This window comes from Capra hircus, chromosome 10, assembly GCF_001704415.2.
Source record: "Capra hircus breed San Clemente chromosome 10, ASM170441v1, whole genome shotgun sequence".
In the NCBI taxonomy this organism is placed as follows: Eukaryota; Metazoa; Chordata; class Mammalia; order Artiodactyla; family Bovidae; genus Capra; species Capra hircus.
Window position 1 is genome coordinate 25,561,858 of NC_030817.1, and position 24,092 is coordinate 25,585,949.

General features: G+C 37.5%; 1 protein-coding gene and 1 pseudogene across 2 annotated transcripts in view; one reads left to right on the forward strand and one right to left on the reverse strand.

Moving 5' to 3' along the window:
- Positions 1-23,585, forward strand: LOC102176426 (annotated as a pseudogene).
- Positions 1-24,092, reverse strand: part of FUT8 (fucosyltransferase 8) — a 318,989-nt gene that overhangs the window by 251,152 nt on the left and 43,745 nt on the right. For both annotated transcript variants that reach the window (XM_005685985.3, XM_018054060.1), the window contains exon 2: positions 17,003-17,100. The gene's annotated coding sequence lies outside the window, so the exon portion shown is untranslated. The remainder of the gene's footprint in view (positions 1-17,002; positions 17,101-24,092) is intronic.

The following is a 24,092-nucleotide window of genomic DNA, read 5'->3' on the forward strand; positions in this document are numbered from 1 at the left end:
ATGGTGGTAGAAGACACAGGAGGAGTGAGAGCAGCAGCTTTAGAAACAGCACTGCCGGGGCAACAGCAGCGACAGCAGCGGAAGAGGCAGCTGCAGCAGTGGCAGGATGGCAGCCACAGCTATATGACTAGCAAGCAGAATATGCCAAGAAAAACACAATTTTGGTTTGTTGATCCTGAACCACGCCAAGTATCAGGGTTCTTACTAGAAGCAGTACTTCTCTTTGTATAGATCTGTAACTGAATGCTATGGTACACTGTAAATTCGCCAGAGAAGTCTCGAGTTGAAGAAATTTTGGAGAACAGATACTTGAATCTTAGCTTTAAAACTATCTCTGCCATAACTCAGCTGTCACTTCCTTCAGGTGTCATTCTCAAATTCCTTGCTCTTCCACTCTGGGGACAGCATTACTCTCTCCCTGTTCACAAAGCATCTTTCATATGAGCATAGCTCCCTGTTTGGCATGATTGCAGCGCATTATGTCTTTCCTTTGGACTTTTGCCTCCTCAAGACTTTAATTCGTATCTTATCCATGCAGTTGTCTTGGGCACTCAAGAGAGTAAAAGTTCAATTAACAATTTTCCCATTTAAAAAACACTCAGTAATCTAGTGTATAATTTATAATAAAAATTAACTAATGGTTGCTGAGAAGCTGCTAAAGATTGTGCATAAAGAATTAGGTAAGCTCAGAATCATCAGACTCAGCAGAAGTTTCTGTAAGTTTCTCTGAGTACTGACTTTCCATTCAAATCACTAGACCCAACTGAGCTCTAAGCACAAATGACGGGACAGAAGAAAAGTCAGAAGACCACAGAAAATCTAATAAGGAATCCTGACACAGAAATCATATTAAACCCATAAATATGAGGAAAGAAAAAATCTAATTTGTAAAATATTAAATTATTTGAATAAAGACAATTTATTAATACAACCTAAGGGTGGGAGTCTAGAATACCAAATTTTATATATCTAGGAGATCCTTTTATCATCCAGTTGAAAATCTTCAACTTTTTAGAACAAAACTGTGGGAATCACTGTGGCACTATAAGTCTGAAAGCACTGCTTTCGGATCATATGAGAAAAAAAATCCATTTTTGTAAAAACTAATTAGCACTGTGGGAGAGAACATGAAATATATAAAATACTCCTTAAAAGAAAGAGAGAGAAACTGAAAGAGAGAGAAACTGAGACTTCTGAAAATCCAGGCAAGGAAATAGCACAGAGAAAAGCTAAACCATGGAAAAGCTAAATGCACATACAGTTCATGACAGCGATAGGTACAATAAACTGTCAGTCTGATCTATCTAATAATACCTTACTCAATGAAAAAATATTATTTTTGAAACACAATGATGCAGAATGAGAGAATATACTACTAACTGCAAAAAGAAAAGCACACATTTTAAAATAAATCGTGATCACAACTATGTAAAAAAGTCTAGATACAGAAAAGTACTGGAAGGTACATATATCCACCTGTAGCTACAATCATGTTACACTAGTAGGATTAAAAGTGATTCTTTTACTTTAAGAAAAAGTTGTCTAAATTTTCTCTAACAGAGTAATTTTTTAATATGAATGGTTTGCAAAAGAAAATAAACTACATTTTATGTATAATTTAAACCAATTTCTTTTTATATCTCAATTTCTACCAAGATATCTAATATGCAAGATGTACATGAAGTTTTTTACCACATCAGAGAAAATTTAAGGATTAACATTACCTTATTCTACTCATAAAAATAATTAGTGGGAAATCTAATTAAATTAAGATACTCAACATAAATAGGTCATCCAATTAATTGGTTCCATAAATACAAAAATATCAGTACAAGATTTTAATAACCACTCTTAGAATCATCAGTATAGTTATCAGAGTGCAAATTGGTATAACTTGACATGACCTTATTCTGAAACAGACTGTAAAATCAGATATTTTTTGTAAGGTATAAAAATGAAACTCTATCAACACAGGAAACAAAGGCTGCTGTTGCCCCCAAACCAAATTTGCAGAGTAACAGTAAATGGGCTCAGAACGAGCCATCTTACCAATAACGAAAATCAGTCCTAATATTAACTTCCCTCAGGAAAAGTTCTTTACTCATCCTCGCAAATTACAATGCATGATCTCAAAATATGCAAACCTGATTCCAGAAGGAAATCATATTCCAAATGAGTAATACTGCCAAATCAGACAGAGTATTGTACCAAGTCTTTACCATTGTCAAAAAGATTAAAAATAACCTTCAATCAGGTCCAACATGTAAAGAACTTGAAATTCATCACACTTGTCCTTATAGCAATAAAAAAGCTGAAGAGAAAAAATGAAAATCAACCACTCTTCTTAAATTAATCAGGGAATTGAAGCCAGAGGGCAAACCTCTACCCTGAAAACTACAGAGACAGGTAGATACAGAAAATCACACTGTGCAAGAAGCAAAGCCTGGGAAGATAAATCTTCAGCTGGAGCCAGTATCAGTAGGAACACTATAAACAGTAAATGACAAACTGCTGGAGACTCAGTGTAGACTAGCTTAGAATGAAAAACCGTGAGAGAGCTCAGTCTTTGAAAGGCCCCAACAGTTTCTCGAGTTTTACCTCCAGGAGCCCTACCAGGTTTTCAACTGTGATAATCTGAGAAAAATTTCTTTATTTCCAGCATGGGGAAGGGAGACATAATAATTCTTAAAATATACCCAAAGCTTTCTGTTCTTCTTAAAAAGGACAGTCTGAAAAGAAAATTATTTTAACAGAACCTAGCCTACCAGGAAGTACCTTACCTCCAGCTCCCTCCAGCCTTCAAAGAACAGAAGAGATACACAAATCAGGTTTAAAAAACTGAGACCTGATCACAATACCACAGAACTCCCAACCACCTTACCTCCATATCAGTACAACTCTATACAATAACAGAGCATTATAGGTAAAAGAACTTCAAAGTCTGAGACCCCATTTAAAGATTCTCTACATAACCCAAAGACAAAAGAACAAGCCAGATAAGGACACTGCAAGAAATGTTAGCCTCTGACATCAAATACAGGCTTTCTAGGTAGCTCAGTGGTAAAGAATCCACCTGCCAATGCAGGAGACAAGGGTTGGATTCCTGGTTCAGGAAGATCCCAAGAGGAAATGGAAACCCATTCCAATATTCTTGCCTGGAAAATCTCATGGACAGAGGAGCCTGGCAGTCTACAGTCCATTGGATTGCAAAGAGTCAGACACAACTGAACACATATGCATGGCATGGCATCCTAGTCAGATAAACATAAAGCCTCACACTAAAGATCTATTTAGATAGACATGAGTTTGAGTGAACTCCGGGAATTGGTGATGGACAGAGAGGCCTGGCATGCTGTGATTCACGGGGTCACAAAGAGCTGGACACGACTGAGGGACTGAACTGAACTGAAAGATCTATTTACCTCCCCTTTTTTATCTAATATGCCATGATTGGATAGCAATAATAAATTACAAAGCATTGTAAAGGGAAAAAAAAACACAATCTGAAGAAACAAAGCATGCCTCAAAACCAGACTCTAATTTTAGAATTAGCAATGGGTTAAAAAAAGGCTATGGTAAATATGCAAAGGGCTCTAATGGAAAAAGTGAACAACATGTAAGAACAAATGGGTAATAAAAGCAGAACATGGAAACTCTAAGAAAAGATCAATAGGAAATGTTACAAATCAACAACAATGTAACAGAAAACAAAAATGCCTTTAGTAATACACACCAAACCAGATCCAGGAAGCTCAGTGTACACCAAACAGGACAAATACTAAAATACTTACACCTAGGCATATCATATTAAAACTACAGAGAAACAGATGTGTAAATCAACAGAAAAAAGAAGAGATAGAAACAAAGAGAGGAAAAAAAAAAAAAACCTTATCTACAAGGAAGTAAAATAAGAATTACATTGAACTTTCTCTTCAGAAACCATGCAAACAAAATGAGTCAAATAAACATCAACCTAGAATTCTATACCCAACAAAATTATCCTTCAAAAGTCGGGGGAGGGGGGAAACCTTCTCAGACAAAAATTGAGAAAACTGAAAACCTACTGATCTGCCTTGCAAGAAATGTAAAAACAAGTTCTTCAGATAGAAAGAAAATTATATACTGGTAAGAAACATGGATTATATAAAGAAATGATGAGCATAAGAAAAGCAATATATGAAGGCAAAACTAAAACTCTTATTTTTCTTATTCTTAATCTAACAAATAATGTGTTCAAAACCATATATTTTGTGATCACAGCTTATAGAAAACTTGAATGAATGACAGAAATGCGATAGAGGATAGGAGAAAGGAACTGAGAACACTCTAAGGTACTTGTGTATCCATGAAGTAGTGTAGTATTATTTGAAAATGAACTTGAATTACCTAGAAATGTATAAATGTTAACTTTGAGGCAACCATTCAAAAAAGTTTCTCTTAAGATACATAATGATATGCTATAAGAGGACAGAAAATGGAACCATATAAAATGCTCAATTAAAATGAGAGACAGCAGAAACAGAGTGGAAGGCAAAAAAAAAAAAAAAAATTAAAAAGGAAGAAAAAAAAAAGAAACTAAGAACTAGAGCAAGTAATAAAGTAAAGTAAAGTAAAGTCACTCAGTTGTGTCTGACTCTTTGTGACCCCATGGACTGCAGCCCACCAGGCTCCTCAATCCATGGGATTCTGGAAAACATTTAAAATACAGTAAATACTAATAAGTATATCAATAATTACTTTAAATGTCAGTGATCTACATACACCAATTCAGAGTGACAAGACCCAACTATATGTTGTCTGCAAAAACCCACTTATAAAGGCATAGATTTACTAAAGGAAAAGTGATAAAGTAAGATACACTATGCTAACACTAACCAAAAGAAAACAGAAAGAGCTGACTTCAAAGCAAGGAAGATTTCCAGAATAAGGAGAGACAGTATATAATGATAGAGCATTGATTCTCCAAGAAGATATAACTATCCTTATATACATGCAGCTAACAACAGAACTAAATACTTGAGATAAAAACTAGCAGAACTGCAAAAAGAAATACATAAATTCACTATTATATCTGAAGATTTCAATACCCCACTATCAGTAAATGAACCAACAGGCTGAAAATCAGTAAGAATATCACAGAGCTGAACAGCACCATCAATTAACTGGATCTAATGGACATCCAGAGGCTTCCCAGGTGGCACAGTGGTAAAGAATGCCCCCGCCACTGCAGGAGACACAGAGACGTGGGTTCAATGCCTGGGTTGGGAAGAACCCCTGGAGCAGTAAATTGCAATCTGCTCCAGTATTCTTGCCTGGAAAATTCCATAGACAGAGGAGCCTGGTGGGCTATAGTCCATGGTCTTGCAAAGAGTTAGACATAAGTGAACACAGCACACAATTGACATCTATAGACTACTTCATTCAACAATAGCAGAATATACATTCTTCTCAAGCTCAGAGGGAATATTCACCAAGCAGACTATATTCTGGGCTAGGAAATACACCTTAACAAATTTAAAAGAACAGATAACAAATGAAATATGGTCTCAGACCACAATGAAATTAAGCTAGAAATTAGTAACAGTAGACAGCCAGAAAATCCCCAAGTATGTAGATATTAACAACATATACAAATGATACATGAATCAAAGTGCTGAGGATTTTTAAAAAAATTTTTAACTAAATAAAAATGAAAATAAAGCATAAAAATCTGTGGGATACAGCAAATACCGTATTACATTTTCTCTCTCAGAAAGAAACTTAACACTGGATGCATATATTTAAATTTAAAAAGTAAAGCTGACCACTCAAGTTTCTGCCTTAGGAAACAAGGAAAAGAAAAAATTAAATTCAAAATAAGCAGCAGAAAATAAATAATAAAAATCAGAGCAGAAATCAGTGAAATTAAAAACAGTAAACAAGAAAATCAACAAAACTAAAAGCTGGTTCTTTGAGAAGATCAATAAAATGAATAAACTGCTAGCCAAGCTTCCTAAGGAGAAAAGGAGTGAAGAAGTCAATTACTAATATCAGACATGAAAGATAGGCCATCACTAGCAATCCTACAGATATTAAAAGGATAATAAAGAAAGATTTGAATAATTCTATGCCCACAAATTTGCTAACTTAGAAGAAATGGACCAATTCCTTGAAAGACACAATATGCCAATGCAAACTCAAGGAGAAACAGATCATGTGAATAGGCCTATACTGGTCAAAGAAACTGAAAAAACAACTCATCACTTTCCACTAGTACACTGTAAGTCAATTATACTTCAATAAAAAATAAAGAAAATTTTAAAAAAGGAAAATATGTTCAACATGGTCTTCCTTCCTTGCTTTTTTCCCTGCGGAATTGCAGGAGTAGCTGGGGAGGAGGAGAAGGAAATTTTCTAGATTTTCAAGCATCCAAAAAGCAAAAAAATAAATACTACACAGACAGTGAAGACTGTGAATCACAAAAGGAATCAAATACTTCCATAGTCTACATCATGCTTGCTTCAGAAAAGGTTATTTCATTTTCTGAAGTCAGCTGAGAGAGTAGAGCAACAAAACATTTTTCTAACTTTAAATGAATTAACTGACTTGAAGAATGTCTCTATTCTAAATACAATATTCATACTGAAAAATAAAATACAGTAAGTCAGAGAGAATGGAATGGACTAAAATGGGCTAATTCCATGTTTACCCAATATCTTCATTAATGATTTTAACTCAAGCAAACAAAACATAAATAAGGCTATATTCCCATGTCAGAATACATCAGATTAGCACTTAAAGCATTCTCTATTTCTTTTTTTAATTTTGTCACTCCAACAAAACTAATACCAATACAGTATACAGCAGACACTCAACAATTACAGAACTTCAGAACCTGAGAGCTAGAGAGGCCCTCAGAGATACATTCCGATTCTCTTCTTTCAAACCTCCCCTTTTACCCATTGAGAAACTAACAGCTGGAGAAGACCGTAACTTTTCCAAGCTATTATAGTTAACAGCGGGACAGAAACTATCTTTTTGCCTTTTCATACTGTTCATGGGGTTCTCAAGGTAAGAATGCTGAAGCGGTTTGCCATTCCCTTCTCCAGTGGACCACATTTTGTCAGAACTCTCCACCATCACCTGATGTGAAGAACTGACTCATTTGAAAAGACCCTGATGCTGGGAAAGATTGAAGGCAGGAGGAGAAGGGGACGACAGAGGATGAGATGGTTGGATGGCATCACAGACTCAATGGACATGAGTTTGAGTAAGCTCCGGGAGCTGGTGATGGATGGTGAGGCCTGGCGTGCTGCGGTCTATGGGGTCACAAAGAGTCGGACACAAGTAGGCAACCAAACTGACTGACTAACTGGACAGAAACTAGAACCAAAGCATCTTGATTTCCATACTGGTATTCCTTCCACAATATACCATGCTGTTGTTAACAACTCTGATGAGCCTGAGATTTTTAACCTACATGCATGCAAAGCAATGAGACTGTGAGAGTTTCCTGGCTACTGAGAACCAAAAGCATCTAGCCACACACAGACTGAACACAGAACTGAAACCATATACTCTACAATGCATTTAATACTACCCACCCCTCAAATTTCCACTTGGAACATGTGAATTTGACCTCACTTGGAAACAGGATCTCTGCAGATGTAATCAAGGTAACATAAGGTCATACTGGATTAGGGTGGGCTCTAATCCAACGACTAGTATCCTTATAAAAAGAAGGCAATTTGGACAGAGATACAGAGGGAAGATCCCCTAGAGGCAACCTATTCCAGTATTCTTGCCTGGAGGATCCCATGCACAGAGGAGCCTGGCAGGCTACAGTCCATAGAGGAACAAAGAGTCACGCACACACAGAGGGAAGACCACCATGTGAAGACGGAGGTAGAGATTAAAGGTACGCTGCCACAAGCCAAGAAACACCAAAGATTGCTTAAAAATACCAGAAGCTCGAAAAGAGGAAAGAATTATTCCCCTAGAGGCTATTCTTTTAAGTGACTAATTAGTCACTAATTATACAGCAATTTGTTATAGCATCCCTAGGAAACTAAAACACCTACACACATACATACACACACCCCTTTCTGTGTACACGAGCCTGGCTTCACTAGTCCAATGTCTTCATTAGCATACTCTACTATTCCAGGATATTCTTGCGGGAACATAACTTGATTGTTCATTACAGAAATTTCACAAAAGACTCATCAAGACTCCAACAGAAAGCATCAACAGTTTTTTAAATACTTGCATTGCTGTTTTGATCAATTCTAAATTGTTGTATTGATATTCGTGATACTTACTCAATGTTAATCAAGCTCCATCATCACCACTGCAAGACTCAAATAAAATCAAACTTCAATTCTAAAATTTTTACCTTGACTTTGCCCTTTTAAGGTATTATCAAATATCTGTCAAGGTGGTATTCTCCTTTACCACAGTAAGCAATAAACTCAACTTTGTTTTATCAATAGGTTGTGTTAGTAATGTTTGGTGAGCCAGTATCAGATAATCCTGGCAGAAAATATGATACCCCTGGGTCAGAAACAAAGAGAAGTTTACTACTCAAAACAACAGCTGTAGCCAGTGTATCATCTTTTGCACTGGTTCCCCAAGCTCCAATTCCTAAAGGGCAATACAAGGAAAGCCAGGTGATGCTGCACACACAGCGGGTTACATTACAGGAGAAGAAAGCTGAAACCTAGGAACCATCAATATTTTAAAGGAGTTGCAAGCAAAAATATCCCACCTTTTCCCGAGAGATTATCTTGATTATCCTGGACAATAAGGAAATCTGCCCTCTGTTGTTATGGAAATACTATTTCTATCTTTTCAGGCTGTCTGTGATGCAAATTTCTTTCAAAAGAGGGCCCTCAACAAAAGCTGCCAATGTCTCTGGCTCAGATGATGCGCTAAAGCATAAGAGATCATAGAGAATCACCTCTCAATAGGTATCTCCCTTGTCCTAAAGGGCTAGAGACTTTAGGAAATCAGGATGAAGTTAGTATAAAGCAATGAGTAGAAAATGTTCCAGAAAGAAAACATTTAAACAAAAAGGTATACTACCTGTATAACCTAAAACCACTTTGTGTGTCTTAAACAATCTCTCTCAACAAGCCTGTATATCAAATACGCAAAAGTAAATAATTATATGTTTGATTCTTACTTTTATTTTAAACTGTTACATTTTCAAAAGAGTATACTGAATGAGGGTTTTTGTTTTGTTTTGTTTGCTAATTTTCTAGGTTTAGTAGTGCTCAAGAAAAAAAAAAGAGAAACAGGGACTTGCCTGGAGGTTCAGTGGTTAATGCTCTGCACTTCCACAGCAGGGGGCACAGATTCAGTCCCTGGTCAGGACACTGAACATCCTTCTGCTGTGCAGTGCAGCCAAAATTAAAAGAAAAAAATAGAAAACTGTTTACTAGTTCTGAACTTCACCAATTTTACCTGTAAATATGATTATTAAATGAAATCCTCAAGAGCAGAATATAATCCACATTTTAGAGTACTTAGATTTTTAACCCAGAAATCCAAGGTCCAAATTTATCTAAAATTTGTAAAACTTTGGGTCTCATTTAATATTATACATTTTAAATTAATCCACATAAAAATTTTAAGGTTGTTGAAAAATAAAACATAATTTGCTAGATTTTTCTAGCTACATATTTAATATCAGCATATTTTTGCATCTGTTTAAAAATGAAGATCCTATCTCATACCCTTTCAATAGTAACCTGTTTTAACTTAAAATCAGTTGAAAGAGAAATTAAAACTGAGTTTTGCAAATGAACAATTTTAAATTGAGCAATTTAACCTTATTTCAACTCTAAGATCAAGCAATGATCCCTGCAGGAAGAGAGGCAATATGGTGAGTAAAATGAGCACTACATAACGTGTCTCCAGATAGCTGTGTGACTAAATCATATCACCTCACCTCTCTAGGTCTCCACTTTCCTATTTATAAAAAAACAAACAAACAAACAAGTATTAGACTAAATGTTTCTTAAGGTCCATGTCACTTAACAGTTCTACAAGTACAGTTTTCACAGTTCTGATTGATTCTATTTTCTCATGATTTCAGAAAATTAACTTTCTACTTCTTGCCCTGACAAGCTTGAAGAATCCACAGATGCAATGGGGCTCTAATGAACTTAAAGAAGTCCACTAATGGGTGGGACTAAGTCATTCATTCAGCAAGCAGTAATACTTGCAGTAGAAATAATTCTTTTAGAAAACACCAAAATCTAAAATGACCCTCATCATCAAGAAGTTCAATCATCTACTTGAGAATGTAGGTACATGAAATTCTAATAGACTTCAGGAACTATATAATATTTACCTTAAAATTTCATGACATGCTCTTCAGCAAATGGAATCAGTATTCTTACAAACTCAGCGTCTGCCTACAATGCGGGAGACCTAGGTTCTAGCCCTGGGTCGGGAAGTTCCCCTGGAGAAGGAAATGGCAATCCACTCCAATATTCTTGCCTGGAAAATCCCATAGACGGAGGAGCCCAGTAGGCTACAGACCATGGGGTCGCAAAGAGTCGGACACGACTGAGCGACTTCACTTCACTTCACAAACTAGCAAATCATCTCTTTTTCTAATATTTGGCTTTCAGTAATGTTTTAGAAACACTGGAAAAGACCCTGATGCTGGGAAAGATAGAAGGCAGGAGGAGAAGGGGACAACAGAGGACAAGATGATCGGATGGCATCACCGACTCAATGGACATGAGTTTGAGCAAGATCTGGGAGATAGTGATGGACTGGGAAGCCTGGCGTGCTGTAGTCCATGTGGTCGCAAAGAGTCAGACACGACTGAGCAACTGAACAACAACAAATGTTTTTCATGTTTATTATAAAGTTATGCCACATAACTAATAGAATTAATAAGACACTCACAAAAGAGCTCAAATTCTGAAGAACTTCTGAGCATAGTATCATCTTTGACTCTGTGCTGAATCTGCCCAATGAACAAACATTCTCTCAGGAACATCTTTAAAATGCTCTGTCTCTGCCTAAAATGTTTTATCTATTTCTGAAACATTCCCTGAGAACATAATATAGCATACCACTTATCTAACAGAGACTATGAAAGTTATATAATTTATCTAAAGACATGCAGAAACACGAGAACAGGTCAAAGTTGCACTGACTCTTTTTAGTGTTCAGGCTTTGGAGGTGAAATTGAAACCAACATTTTCTGAATCTAAGCATGACATTTTGCTCAAAATATTTTTATTTCTATAGCACATAATGAACTAGATATTCCTTGTAAATATTTAATAGCTTTTTGATACCACTAAATAAGCTAATCTTTCATATTACTAATTTAATTTCCCCAGGGCAGAATGACAGTTTCCATCATTTTCATCCCAAATATTCACTCAAGAAAGTTTAAATTGACTTTTCATGCCCAACCTTTGTCCTTTTTACATACATTTTTAAGACAGAAGAATTCTTATAAATACTTGACTTTTCTAAACAGGTAACTCCTGGAGCTCCCTATATGAGGGTTAACTACATAAAAAGTTGTACATTTCTGATCTGCCACTATACTGAGGAAAGCTACCTAATTTTTCCATAATAAGGATGACACATAAGTTCCAATATACCCCCATCTTATAATTTTCATCACCTCTCTTTCTATACTCAAATGATCATTAAAAAAAAGATCATAAAATGCAAGTCTCTTCCCATACCCATAAGATCTGTTAATATTTTTCTAGTTAATTTTTAATGACATTTTAAAAAAGAAATGCAATCCCAATCCAAAAAGGCAACAGTTAAATCATTGGGATCTCTTTAAAAACAAGTAACATTATTTTAATAAAGAATATATAATCACATTTTTATTTCAAACTGTATGACTCTACAGTAAATATATTATATACCATGACAAGTGGAATTTATTCCTAAAACTAAGGAGAGCATAGCATACAAAAATTTATGTAATACGCCACATCAACAAAAAGAAGGAAAAACTCACATGATCATCTCAACTAACACATAAAAAGTGTTTTACAAAATTCAACATCCTTTCATGATAAAAAAAACACTCAAAAAAAAAAAAAAACTCAAATAGGAATAGAAGGAAACTACCTCAACATAATAAAGCCATATATGAAAAGCTCACAGCAAACAACATACTCAATGGTGAAAGACTAAAAGCTTTTCCTGTAAGATCAGGAACAAGGTAAGAATGCTCACTTTCATCACTTCTATTGGCTACAGCACTGAAAGCTCAAGTGAGAGCAATTACGAAAAAGAATACAAGGCATTCAAACTGAAAAGGATAAAATAAAATTATCTCTGCTTGCAGATAATGTGGTCTTCTATGTAGAAAACCCTACAGACTCCACCAAAACAACTGTTAGAAGTAATAAATGAATTCAGCAAAAAAAGATACAAAGACTAAAGTCAGTTGCATTTCTATACGCAAACAATGAACAAACTGAAAAGAAAATTACAAAAATAACTTAATTGACAACAGCATAAAAAAGAACAAAATACTTAGGAAATAACTTAACCAAGGAGGTGAAAGGCTTGTACAATGAAAACTATAAAACATTGCTGAAAGAAATTAAAGAAGACATAAATAAATGGAAACAAATCTCACGTTAATATTCTAAAATACTATTGCTAAAATGTCAATACTACCCAAAACAATCTTGCAACACTTATCAAAATCCTAAAGAATTTTGCACAAGAGAGAAAAAAGTATCCTAAAATTCAAAAAGACTCTCAAGGGACCTCGACTAGCCAAGAAAATCTTGAAAAAGAACAGAAAAACTAGAGGATTCAGCCTTCCTGATTTCAAAATTTCACTGGAACGCTATAGTAATCAAAACAATGCAGCACTGTCATAAAGACAGACACACAGACTAGTGAAAGACAGCTTAGAAATAAACTCGCACATATATGCTCAAATGATTTTTGATAAGGGTGTTAAGACCATTCAATGGGGAAAAAGTAAGTCTTTTAAACAAATGAGTGCTGGGGAAACTGGTCCACACACCTAATAACATATACAAAAATTAACTGAAAATGGATCAAGAACCTAAATGTAAGACTTAAATAATAAAACTCTTAGAAGAAACAAAGCACTAAAGCATCAGGACATTGAATTTCACAATGATTTCTTGGACAGGTGGACACCAAAGGCACATGTAAAAGAGAAATTAAACAAATTTGACTTCATGAAAATTAAAAATTTTGTGCACAAGATACTACTCATAGAATAAAAAGGAAATCCACAGAATAGGATAAAATACTTGCAAATCCTATATCTGATAAGAAATTGATGCAGAGTTCCAAAGAATAGCAAGAAGAGATAAGAAAGCCTTCTTCAGTGATCAATGCAAAGAAATAGAGGAAAAGAACAGAATGGGAAAGACTAGAGATCTCTTCAAGAAAATTAGAGATACCAAGGGAACATTTCATGCAAAGATGGGCTTGATAAAGGACAGAAATAGTATGGACCTAACAGAAGCAGACGATATTAAGAAGAGATGGCAAGAATACACAGAAGAACTGTACAAAAAAGATCTTCACAACCCAGATAATCACGATGGTGTGATCACTCACCTAGAGCCAGACATCTTGGAATGTGAAGTCAAGTGGGCCTTAGAAAGCATCACTACGAACAAAGCTGGTGGAGGTGATGGAATTCCAGTTGAGCTATTTCAAATCCTGAAAGATGATGCTGTGAAAGTGCTGCACTCAATATGCCAGCAAGTTTGGAAAACTCAGCAGTGGCCACAGGACTGGAAAAGGTCAGTTTTCATTCCAATCCCAAAGAAAGGCAATGCCAAAGAATGCTCAAACTACCACACAATTAATGCTCAAAATTCTCCAAGCCAGGCTTCAGCTATACGTGAATCGTGAACTTCCAGATGTTCAAGCTGGTTTTAGAAAAGGCAGAGGAACCAGAGATCAAATTGCCAACATCTGCTGGATCATCGAAAAAGCAAGAGAGTTCCAGAAAAACATCTATTTCTGCTTTACTGACTATGCCAAAGCCTTTGACTGTGTGGATCACAATAAACTGTGGAAAATTCTGAGAGAGATGGGAATACCAGACCACCTGACCTGCCTCTTGAGAAATCTGTATGCAGGTCAGGAAGCAACAGTTAGAACTGGACATGGAACAACAGACTGGTTCCAAATAGGAAAAGGAGCATGTCAAGGGTGTATACTGTCACCCTGCTTATTTAACTTCTATGCAGAGTACATCATGAGAAAAGCTGGACTGGAAGAAGCACAAGCTGGAATCAAGATGGCCAGGAGAAATATCAATAACCTCAGATATGCAGATGACACCACCCTATGGCAGAAAGTGAAGAGGAACTAAAAAGCCTCTTGATGAAAGTGAAAGAGGAGAGTGAAAAAGTTGGCTTAAAGCTCAACATTCAGAAAATGAAGATCATGGCATCCGGTCCCATCACTTCATGGCAAATAGATGGGGAAACAGTGGAAACAGTGTCAGACTTTATTTTTGGGGGGCTCCAAAATCACTGCAGATGGTGATTGCAGCCATGAAATTAAAAGACGCTTACTCCTTGGAAGAAAAGTTATAACCAACCTAGATGGCATATTCAAAAGCAGAGACATTCCTTTGCTGACTAAGGCCCATCTAGTCAAGGCTATGGTTTTTCCAGTAGTCATGTATGGATGTGAGAGTTGGACTGTGATGAAAGCTAAGCTCCAAAGAATTGATGCGTTTGAACTGTGGTGTTTGTTGGAGAAGACTCTTGAGAGTCCCTTGGACTGCAAGGAGATCCAACCAGTCCATTCTGAAGGAGATCAGCCCTGGGATTTCTTTGGAAGGAATGATGCTAAAGCTGAAACTCCAGTACTTTGGCCACCTCATATGAAGAGTTGACTCATTGGAAAAGACTTTGATGCTGGGAGGGATTGGGGGCAGGAGAAGGGGACGACAGAGGATGAGATGGCTAGATGGCATCACTGACTCGATGGACGTGAGTCTGGGTGAACTCTGGGAGTTGGTGATGGACAGGGAGGCCTGGCGTGCTGCGATTCATGGGGTTGCAGAGAATCGGACACAACTGAGCAACTGAACTAAAGTGAACTCTAGAACTCAACAACAAACCAGCATGACTCAAAATTGAGAAAAGGACTTGAAACGACATTTCTCCAAAAATATATAAATTACCAACATGAAATGACATGAAAAGATGCTCAATGTCAGCAATCATTATGGCAACGCAAATGAAAACTTAAGTACAATACCACCTCATAACCATTAAGATGGTTACTTAAAAAAAAAAAAGAAAAATAATAAGCACTGGCAAGGATGTGAAGAAACTGGAAGACTTGTGCACTACTGGTGGAACTCTAAAATGGTGTAGCTCCTGTGGAAAACAGTATGGTGGTTTCTCAAAAAAGTAAAAATAGAATTATCTTATGATCTAGCAATTTTGCCTCTGAGTATATACACAAAAAGAAATAAAAGCAGGGCCTTGAAGAGATCACTGTACACCTATGTTCACAGCCACACTATTTACAGTAGCTAAAACATGGAAGCAACTCAACTATATTCATCAACTGATGAGTAGATAAGCAAAATGTGATATATACACACAATGAAATACTATTAAAACTTAAAAAGGGATGAAAAATCTGCAATATGCTACAAATGGATGCACATTGAGCATATTACACTAAGTGAAATGAGGCAGTCATAGAAAGAAACTTACTGTATAATTCCACTCATATAAAGTACTTAGAGTGGCCAAAATCATAAAGATGAAAGCATCGTGCTGGTTGCCAGGGACTGGGGGAGCAGAGAATAGAGAGTTATTGTTTAATGGGTATAGAGTTTCAGTTTTACAAGATGAAAAGTTATGAGGATGGATGGTGGTGACGGCTACATAACAATGTGAATATACTTAACACCACTGAGCTGTAGATTTCAAAATGGTTAAGGTAAATTTTATGTGCATTTTATCACAGGATTAAAAAAGAAGAAAGCACAACTGCAATAATCACCAAAAACTAGAAACTCCCCACATGTCCATCATATGGTGAATGGATAAACTAACTGTATATGTATAAAGATAGATAGATAGATAGTATTAGTCGCTCATCATGTCTGACTCTTTGCCACCCCATGGACCCCAGGCTCCTATGTCCATGGAATTCTCCAGGCAAGAATACTAGAGTGGAAACCCATTCCGCTCTCCAGGGGACCTTCCAGACTCAGGGTCTAAAACCAGGTCTCCAACCCTGCAGGAGGATTCTTTACTGTCAGAGCCACCAGGGAACTAACTGCAGTATATCCATATAATAGGAAGCTACTCAGTGACAAAAGGAATGAGCTACTGGTACACACAACATGGATAAATCCAAATGCATTATGCTAAATGAAAGAAGCTAGATTTTAAAAGCTACACATTAAATGATTTCACTTAAATGGTATACTGGAAAAAGTAAACCACAGGGACAAAAAAACAGATCTGTGGTTGCTAGAGATTGAGATGGAGAGAGGGGCTGACTACAAAAAGGCAACAAGAGTGAATTTAGAAGATCATGGTAATGAACATATATTTGTCAAAATTAACAGACTTAACAAAAAATTAAAAAATTAAAATGTGAATGTATAACTGAAATATGAATAAGAATGAAATCTTTCAAAATAAGCTACTAAAAGTTTCAAACTATTTTAAGATGAGTAGTTTATTTTCAGCACTAAAGATGCCACATGATGAAAAGGTACAGTGTACAATATTCACCCACAACTTACCTAGCACCTTAAAGTAAAAAACGATTAAATAGGAAATAAAACATTTTTCATTTTATGCACTGCAAATTGTACATAATAGGTAGCGTGGTAGGTACATAATTCAGTAAGAGTTTAAACTGACTTGGCCTTTCTACTTCACTGGTGATACATATGTAACTTAAAATACAAAATTATCCATTTCTAAAAATATTAACATATAATTGGAAAAGAGAAGTACTGTCCACAAAATCTACTAACCTGAATTTGTTCAGTTAATCAATAACTGCAATAGAACTCTTTATCAAAACTGGAAACACCATCAGGGTCATTGGTGCTCTCTTAGAAAAAGCAGCAACCTGGAACAAAAAATATACATATATAATATGAACCTCAGTCAAACTTCAGTTACCATTATGTGCTTTCTAAAGTCCCCTTTTTTTCCCTTATGTAGCTTTTATATACTTTTCTAAAGTTCCCTTCTATATACTTTTCTAAAGTCCCCTTTTTTCCCCTTATGTAGCTACTCATAAAGTGTAAAAATTTTGCATATTCACTTATTCTTCAGGCCACACCTTTCAATATGCCTCAGATACGCAGATGACACCACCCTTATGGCAGAAAGTGAAAAGGAACTAAAGAGTCTCTTGATGAAGGTGAAAGAGAAGAGTGAAAAAGCTGGCTTAAAACTCAACATTCAAAAAACTAAGCTCATGGCATCTGGTTCCATCAGTTCATGGCAAATAAATGGGGAAACAATAGAAGCAGAGACAGACTTTATTTTCTTGGCCTCCAAAATCACTGTGGACGGTGACTGCAGCTGTGAAATTAAAAGATGCTTGCTCCTTAGAAAAAAAAGTATGACAAACCTAGACAGCATATTAAAAAGCAGAGTGATTACTTTCCTGACAAAAGTCCGTATAGTCAAAGCTATGGGTTTTTCCAGTAGTCACATATGAGTTGGACCATAAAGAAGGCTGAGCACCAAAGAATTGATGCTTTTGAACTGTGATGTTGGAGAAGACTCTTGAGAGTCCTTTGGACTGCAAGGAGATCAAACCAGTCAATCCCAAAGGAAATCAACCCTGAAGATTCACTGGAAGGACTGATGCTTGGCCACCTGATGCAAAGAGCCAACTCACTGGAAAAGACCCTGAGGCTGGCAAAGATTGAAGGCAGGAGGAGAAAGGGACAGCAGAGCACAAAATGGTTCAGATGGCATCACCAACTCAATGGACAGGAGTCTGAGCAAACTCCAGGAGAAGGTAAAGGACAGGGAAACCTGGTGTGCTGCAGTCCATGGGGTCGCAGTTGGACATGACTGAACGACTGAACAATACCAACAATGCCTTTCATATCCCGCTAGAAACAGCCTTTCATTTTGCAAATTATATTCAAACATAGTAACACTCAAGTGTCTTAATTTGCTTCATAGTTCATCTTAAAATAAATCTGCACCTATAAAACTACTTTGTGAACACAAAATTCTTAATTTTGTCTACATCTTAACACAAGGTCAATCAGAAACATCTCTTTCCAGATCAAAGTTTGAAATCATCTACATCCCTATACCTCAGTTAGCTCTACAATCTCATTTCTGACTATATTCCACACAAACTTTGATTCAAGTCAATTTAATTTGCTTGTTTTCCACAGAACAATTCTGTCATTCTCAGCTGTCACCAGGCAACACAGCATTCCTTCTTTTTAAAAGAAGGATTTTTCCTCCCTTATCCTCTTTGTTAATCAATGCATATTCATCAACTTTCTCAAAATGCAGCTCCTCATTCCTGCCTGAGAGCAGATAAAATCATTCTGTACTCCATTCATCTCTGCAAGAATATTTTGTTTCCTTTGATATGTGCCATCCCATACAGTCTTCTGGTTAGCAACACTATCTCCTACTTCTTTCATCACCTATTCTCCATCATCTAGTAACATGTTTGACACACAGCACTATGACTGACCGACAAGTGAAATGGTCTTAATGAAGATTCACACATCATATGTTGTTCACTGAGTGTGTACATATGTGCAGCTCACCAAGTAGAAAAACCCAAGAATAACATAAAGACACAAAACACTCCATGGAAACATGTCTTTCTGCCAGTTAATTTACTGTCGTTACAACATGAGATTATTTTCAAATTGTCAGATGTAGTCTTTCTCCAATGACAGCAAAGCCTATTGAAACCAATTTCTGATGATTAGAAATAATACAGAAAAATCATTACCAGTTCCATCTCCCCAAAAGTAATCCAACTATGTCCATTCTAAATTCCAAGAGTCAAAAATTTATTCTGAGACACAAGAGCCTATAAAAACATTTAATAAATAATTCTAAACCAAAAGCAAGCACATTTGTATATTGTCTTAAGGTAAAAAAATCTGTCAGCAATGCAGGAAACCCGGGTTCGATCCCTGGGTCAGGAATATGCCCTGGAGAAGAAAATGGAAACCCACTCCAGTATTCTTGCCTGGGAAATCCCATGGACAGATGAGCCTACCAGGGTACATTCCATGGAGTCCAAAGACTCAGATACAACTGAGCGACTAACACTTTACAATTTACATTATCTTTTCTGAAAATTCTCATTGAAAAGGACAAACCACTCCCAAGTCAACTACCCCCAGGGCCCATAAACTGACAATTCTTAAATGGCCGTTAACTACAAAATCAGTCAAGGCTCATCGTGATTCCTTCACAAAACTTCACCAACCTCCCACAATAATTCAGTATTATGGGATTTATACTTCATCATGAAGTAACTGGTACCAGATTTCTCTTTAGTCAGTAAACAACTGCAAAACTAGGCAAAATAGATGACAGGACAGTTTCCAGACACTGGACAACAATTAGTGTAGGTCTGTATTCTCTGAGAGATGAAAACAAGCTAGATAAGCCTACATACACCTTGACTTTCTGCTAAGAGACATGTTACAGACACTACTGCAGGCAGGGAGATCCAAAGTAGAGCACAGCAGGGTCACCAACATGAAAAGACAAACATCAGAGCTCAGAAGGGATATATGGCAATTATTACTGGAATACTATACCAGAGAGGAGGGAGTAATGAAGAAAAAAGTCTCAGACATCTTCTCTTGAGTCTTTGGCTTCATGCTAATTTGCACATACTTAGGATTAAAACTCCTGGTGGGCTATGATCTATAGGATCGCAAAAAGTCAGACACGACTGAAGTGACTTAGCATGCACCCACACAGGGTAAAACTCCATAAGGCAAAGGTGATGGGGGTAGAGAATCTGCTGGGGAGCTAAGAAAAATGACCAGTTCATTCAGAGCTAGGGACATGTGAGTTGTACCTAACCAGAGGAGAGCAACCTTGCATACTCTGGACAATAAGCAGAGGTCTCAGCAGGGCTGAATTAGTCCCAGAATAAAGATTAATCAATGATGATGCCAGCAGAGCTTAAAAACAAACCCTGAAGGAACAACCTGATCCTCAACTTAACATCTGTAAACAGATGGTGAGCTAAATGGAAAACCTCATAATTCACAGGGCATCAGGTAAAGTATTCAGAAAGGTTCTGCCTCAGGAATACAGCAGAATTATACTAAATGGTCCAAATAGGAATACCTTAAAGGATTAAATACTTCCCAAGTAACTTAAATACATTCTAGGAAAAGCTTCAAGAACATGTAGAGGAATACAAAAATATCCAGCACCCAACAAAGCATAATTTACAATGTCTTCTGTTACATACCTAACAAGCATTCACTAATTTGCCAAGGGGTTTCAAGAAAAAAAGACAAGAAAATAAGAGACAAATGAGGAGAAGTATCAATGAAAACCAATCCAGAAAGGACACAGTTTTTATAAAACCAGGAAACTAGGATTAAAAGTTATTATAAATGTATTCTATATGCTGTGAAGCTAGAGAAAAGACTTGAGTGCAATTTCAGTTAAAAACACAGAAAAAAGACCCAAATCGAACATCTGAAAAATGAAAGCTAGAATGTTAGAGATGCTCTAGCTGACACTCGGTGAATCAGGCCCTGTTCCTAACGTGTGTGAGCTGAGTACTGGATTCCTTCTGGGTGGTTTAGTTTCCTCACAGGCATGTACTGATCAGTACTCAGCTGATTTCCTGGAAGGGACTTCTGCGGATCTGTAACATTCTCTTGCCGCCCTCTCCTCTCTGGTACTCTGCCCCGTGAGCTCTAGCTGCCTCGGCTTCTCAGGCTCCCAGCACCGTCTCCTCAATCCAGGCCGGTCTCTAGCCTTCTCTGGGGTTCTACTGCTCTACTATTCCATGCCTAAAAACACTCCCCAGGCTAGACCAAGCATAGGTCTCAGCTGTTTCCTGTCTCTCAGGGATCAATGTCTTGGGTTGCCTGATGGCAAATGCCTCAAGAACTGCTGTTTCATGTTTTTTGCCTAGTTATTTCAAGTAAAAGGATACCAATCCCTGTCACTCCAACCTGGCTGGAAGCATTATTTTAATTATTTTAAAGGAAAGTGAAAGTGAAGTCGTTCAGTCGCGTCCGACTCTTTGCCACCCGTGGACTGTAGCCCACCAGGCTCCTCCATCCATGGGATTCTCCAGACAAGAATAATGGAGTGGGTTGCCATTGCCTTCTCCAGGGGATCTTCCCGACCCAGGGATCAAACCCAGGTTTCCCACATTGCAGACAGACATTTTAACCTCTGAGCCATCAGGGAAGCCCGAACTATGAGTTAATCTAACTTTGTGATTGCACTGAAAGCTGAAATTTTCCAAAAATTAGATGTATTCAGTTAACACCACTCACCATGTTAATGTTATCCTTAACCATATAATAAATGCAGACTATGTGGTTGAATTTCAGAACAGTAACCATAAAAGTGAAATAGGCAATTAGCACACATACAATGTTAAGAGAGAATACACAAAGAGGTGGAAAGTAAGCCCCAAAGGAGAAAAACATACTATGCTGTCTCTCTTTTCCTGTAGCATTAATACATACATCAGTGAATCTGGTATAACAAGGGAAGTTGCTGCTTCCAACATACATGTTATGCTGGCAAACAGACATCAGTAAGTAGGTAATAATATGCACCCAGAGGCTCAGGCCGCCGCGACAATCAGCTGCCCCACCAGAGGTAAGGAACATCTGGGTTTGGAGTCTTCAAATGGAAATAGTTTAACCTTTCCCCGGGCGGCTGAGAGTAGTTCACGGCAAATCTTTTGATTATAGCATGGAGTATGGAAAACAAAAACTTCAGCTACTGCTTTGGTTTCATCAGAAATTCTACAGGCATGTGTCTTATAAGCAGTATATGGCAGAATTTTAAGCCAATCTGAGAGTCTCTGTTTTTCAGAAGGAATTCCAAGTGTTATTTTTGACTACTTCTTACTACTGAATGTCCTGTTGGTGAAACCGAAGGTCTTTTGCTCAGAAGGTATAAATCAAGAAGATTAAATGGAGCCCCTAGGGTTGTGTGGTGTCTAGCAGCCAGAACCTGAGGCTCATGGGCTGCTGAGTGGCTGTAAAGGGCCCCAGTGCTCCACCCTTCCGGGCAGGATGTCACTGAGATCCCGCCAATAGAGCCTCCTGCTGCTATTGCTCTTCCATTTCCTGGTGATGTAGCACCTCAGTCTGCATCACCACCACGTGACAGTGTGTGAACTGGATGTACTTCTAAGAGTCCATTTACAGACAAGACTTCCACTTCACACTTCAAGAGCATTCAAACTACTCTCATCAAAACCCATTGCTTGTCATCCTAGTGATTTTGCACCCCTTGGATGAGAAGGTCAGACAGGCCATTAGAGTCATTTGGGGTGAAAAGAAGTCTTGGTGGGGATACAAGGTTCTTACATTTTTCTTACTGGGCCAACAGGCTGAAAGTGAAGACAAAGTGTTAGCATTATCTTTAAAGGATAAACACCTCCGTTCTGGCAATATAATACAAGAGTTTTTATAGTCACATACAATAACCTGGGGCTTCCCATGTGGCTCAGTGGTAAAGAGTCTACCTGCCAAGCAGGAGATGTGGGTTCAATCCCTGGGTCAGGAAGATCCCCTGGAGAAGAAAATGGCAGGCTACAGTTCATGGGGTAGCAGAGCCAGACACAACTTGGCAACTAAATGACAACAATAACCTGATCTTGAAGATGATTATGGCATTTAGGTGGATAACTGAGTTTTGCCCCAATGCTAGGTACATCATAAAGACAGACACTAATGTTTTCATCAATACTGGCAAGTTAGTGTATTATCTTTTAAATTTAAGCCACTCAGAGAAATTTTTCACAGGTTATCCTCTAATTGATATTTATCCCTATAGAAGATTTTACCAAAAAGCCCACATTTCATACTCGAGTGTACCTTCAGTGGTAAAGAATCTACCTGCCAATGCAGGAGACATAAGAGACATAAGATCCCTGGGTCAGAAAGATCCCCTGGAGGAGGACATGGCAACCCACTCCAGTAATCTTGCCTGGAGAATCCCATGGACAGAGGAGCCTGGCGGGCTACAGTCTATAGGGTCACAAAGAGTCAGATATGACTGAAGTGACTCAGCATGTGTACCTTCAAGATGTTTCCCCCCAAATGCAGTGTACTGGGTTATATAACGTTCAGAGGTCTGGTGCCGATACAATTTGTAAAATGACAAGGCACATAAAATCCATCAAGTCTGAAGATATTTATGTTTGGATCTGCTTGAATTTATTAAAAGTGGACATTCTATTCCAGAAAACACCAATCTTTTCTTTTTATATAGGAATCACTTGGATGTCTGTCAACTCAGATGTGTGACTGAAGCCCATGACTTTTCTTCCAAGGAAAGTATCGCATTTTGGCAGGTATGCTACGGAACACCACATGCCATTATTAATCTGACATTCTACCCAACACCTAGAGAAGGAAGGGATACTTTGTGGAAAGTGTTGAAGTAAGGACCATTAAATCTCCAATGGAAAACTCATGGGCCAGTCATTGTGTTGGACATGGAACAGAAATTCACGAAGAGCCCACAGACTGAAGATGGGAGGGTTGCACTTGACCTATGGTTTATATTGACAAGTTTCAAGTAGGGCCTTTTAAAGATGATATTCAGAGGAATTAAACATCATAGCTCAATCAGGAAAGAATCTGCCTGCAATGCAAGAGACCCAAGTTCGATTCCAGGGTCAGGAAGATCCCCTGGAGAAGGAAATGGCAACCCACTCTAGTATTCTTGCCAGAGAAATCCCATGGGCAGAGGAGACTGCTGGGCTACAGTCCCTGGGATCACAAAAGTTGGACACAATTTAGTGACTAAACCATCACCACCACCAAGAAGGATGCAAAGTTTTTGTTAATAAAACTAATAGGACCAAATAATTTGAGGACATCATTCTAT